Below are 3394 nucleotides of genomic sequence, written 5' to 3'. Positions count from 1 at the left end.
ATATTAATCATCAAAGAAAGGTAATATATATATATATACATATATATATTATTGTAGACTGTATATAGTAACTATATATATATATATATATATATATATATATATATTATATATATATATTGTTTCATTATTATACACGCTTTGACCACTAGCGTACGCTATATATATTTCACAGTGCTTTGAATGTGCCCTTTGCAACATTAAATTTTAACTTTCTATGTTCAACCATATCGAATTTTAATTATTGTTTATTTATCTTGTAGACTTTGGAGTCAATCTTGAAGGTACGTTGTCACCGACAATTATTACAATTTACACAGAAATTATATGTATTATACATAGACCTATATATATCCCTGGTTCTTGATTTGTTGCGAGAGCCAAATGGAATTTAGAGTTAATCTCAAAGACCAGAGAGAAAGTGTTCAAGTTGTGAGCAACTCGTTTTGCTTATGGCTGGGTTGGAAACCCCGGGGCTACAGTAAGCGAGGTACTTTATTTCGATACTAGCTGCGACTCGTAGAGTACCCTTTAGCGTTCATCAGACCCACTTTATGAGGATGTAAATAAGCTGTTTGGAAAAGTGTCCTTGCTTGATTGGATTAAAACTGCGACATTCCATAATATGCTAACCAAGAGGTTAGCATAATAAGTTAAGCACTAACCATTTATCTCAATTTTGCAACTTAAATTTGTCCTAAATATTAGTTTGCTATTATAATCGCATAGGTGTCCTCGGGTGGGACTCGAACCCACGATCTCCAGATCACTAGCCTGGCATCATACCTCTAGACCACCGAGATTGCGCCTGATGTCCAGGGTTGAATTCGAGTCCAAGTAAGCAGCGGGTACTGCAATGACGTAGTAATTGTTATTGTCGTGATGGAATAGACAATAACTGGATTTGATAGGTGTAATTTTGCCCTACCTGACGTGGAAATGTACTGAATACTCAGTAGTGTGAAAACAATTGCAAAAAAATCGTTCTCAGGTGAGAACCCACGATCTCCAGATCACTAGCCTGGAATCTTATCACTAGACCACCGAATGGAGGTTACATTTGGCCAGGTACATTTGGATTATCATACTAGCAGCGACTCCTAGAGTAGGCCTACCGTTTAGCTTACCTCATACTCACTTTATGAGGATGTATAGAAGCTGTTTGGAAAAGTGTTCTTGCTTGATTGGATTAAACCTGCAATATTATATATCCCTGGTTCTCAATTTGTTGAGAGAGACTTATACATTTTAGAGTTTATCTCACAGGCCACGTGGAAATGTACTGAGTATTCAGTACATTTCCACGTCAGGTAGGGCAAAATTACACCTATACTTCGTGATTCTCCTGACGCAAATCCAGTTATTGTCTATTCCATCACGAAAATAACAATTATTATTGTTATCGTATTTATCGTATTACATCATTTTCTAAATTGTATACATATGATTTTAAAATACACAATTTATTATTGTTATTTTATTTTTAATTTTTAAGCAAACGAAGTAAACTTTGATGGTAAGTTTTTTTCTATTTACATACAAAAGTACATATATATAATATATACATATATATATACATATATATACATATATGTAAATATATATATATATATATATATATTGTGGATTGTACATAGTAACTATATATATATATATATATATATATATATATATATTTATATATGCCTTTTAATCAATTTGTATATAAAAATATCTCATTCGAAATCCAGTAAGCTAAAAATAATCATCTTATATATCTCTAACTATTGGTCACGTGCGATATTAGTGCAATCAAAAATCGTGACGTCAAACAAGTTAAAAAATGAAAAGAACTCAGATTCTACCGAACGCTTGAATCACCACTGTGCCTTCGTCGTCAAGTGGTTATGAGGTTTGCCATGAATACGAAGGGTCCCGAGTTCGAGGCTCGGTGGAGGCTGGGTTTTTCTTTATTTGTCAGGTTAAACCTGCGACATACCGTGATAATAAAGAGGTAATCCAAGCACTAACCACTTTCAGTATTTCAATTTTGCAACTTAAATTAATCCTAAATATTACCCTGCCATTATATACGTGTTTATCGTATTATGTGATTTTCTAAATATCATACATATGATATATTTTAAAATACACAATATTGTTATTTTCTTTATAGAAGCTGTTTGGAAAAGTGTCCTTGCTTGATTGGATTAAACCTGCAATATTATATATCCCTGGTTCTCAATTTGTTGAGAGAGCCTTATAAATTTTAGAGATTTTGATACTAGCTGCGACTCCTAGAGTACCTTTTAGCTTAACTCATTAGATTAAAGTTGCAACATTCCGTAGTATGCTAGCCAAGATTAATCCTAAATATTAGCCTCCTATTATAAACGTGTTTATCGTACTATGTCATTTTTGAAAATATTATTATGACGTATTTTAAAATACACAATATTGTTATTTTCTATTTAATTTAGAAGGAAGCGGAGTAAACTTTCAAGGTAAGTTTTTTATTTTCACATACAAAGTATATATATATATTAATTTTACAGTTTATCTCACGGGCCATGAGATAATGTCCAAATTGCAAGCAGCTCGATTTGCTTAAGGACCTGGGTTTTGAAAAAAGGGTTACAGTCGGCGTTGTACGGTACTTTTTGATTGTGATGCTGCGATTCCTAGAGTACCTTTAGCTTACTTCAGACCCACTTTTTGAGAACTTATATAAGCTGTTTGAAAAAGTGTCTTTGCTTGATTGGATTAAAACTGCGACATTCCATGGTATAGTAACCGAGAGTAAATACAAGCACTAACCACTTATCCAAATTTTGCAACCTAAATTATTCATAAATATTAGCTTTCTATGATAAACGGTTTTTTTTTAATCTATTTCACACACAAAGTGTTATATATATATATACATATATATATATATATAATTATATATACATATAGTTGAACAGCATAAGTAAGCAAATGAAACACTTATATAATGATATATGTATTTTTTATATATGTTTAGTTATACGTTAACTTTGTATTTCATTTGTTTGCCTATGCTGTTCAACTTTAATATATATATATATATAAAACTATATATATACATATATATATATAAATATATATATATATATATATATAATGAATAAATGTAGTTGGCAATACTAGCAACGTACAGTGCTCGATACACGTGATAATGCAAAGCGTAAATATTGAAAATGTAGAACTTGTAGAACTTGATATAATTACTCTACAGACTGTTTCACGCTAATGCAATCTTCAGGAGTGAGAGAATACATATATATATATACTTGAACAGCATAAATGGACAAATTAAATAACAAAAAGTTGATTTATATATGTATATATATATGTATATATATATATATATATATATATATAGTTGAATAAA

At 30.7% G+C, this 3394-nt stretch overlaps 1 long non-coding RNA gene across 2 annotated transcripts in view; it reads left to right on the top strand.

The window, feature by feature from the left end:
- The window catches only part of LOC117114230, an 8992-nt gene extending 6508 nt beyond the window's left edge, over positions 1–2484 (top strand). Inside the window, exons 4-6 of one of the 2 annotated variants that reach the window (XR_004446316.1) lie at positions 264–284; positions 1496–1516; positions 2463–2484. This is a non-coding gene — a long non-coding RNA (uncharacterized LOC117114230). Of the gene's footprint in view, positions 1–263; positions 285–1495; positions 1517–2459 lie in introns of both variants that reach the window. The other variant, XR_004446315.1, reaches the window with a different exon arrangement.
- The last annotated feature ends 910 nt before the right edge of the window (positions 2485–3394 follow it).

Source organism: Anneissia japonica, unplaced genomic scaffold (assembly GCF_011630105.1).
Source record: "Anneissia japonica isolate Jap-2015-1 unplaced genomic scaffold, ASM1163010v1 scaffold199_len4679917_cov187, whole genome shotgun sequence".
Classification (NCBI taxonomy): Eukaryota; Metazoa; Echinodermata; class Crinoidea; order Comatulida; family Comatulidae; genus Anneissia; species Anneissia japonica.
The sequence above is the reverse complement of the archived record's forward strand: the minus strand, read 5'-3'. Positions and strand labels throughout refer to the sequence as shown.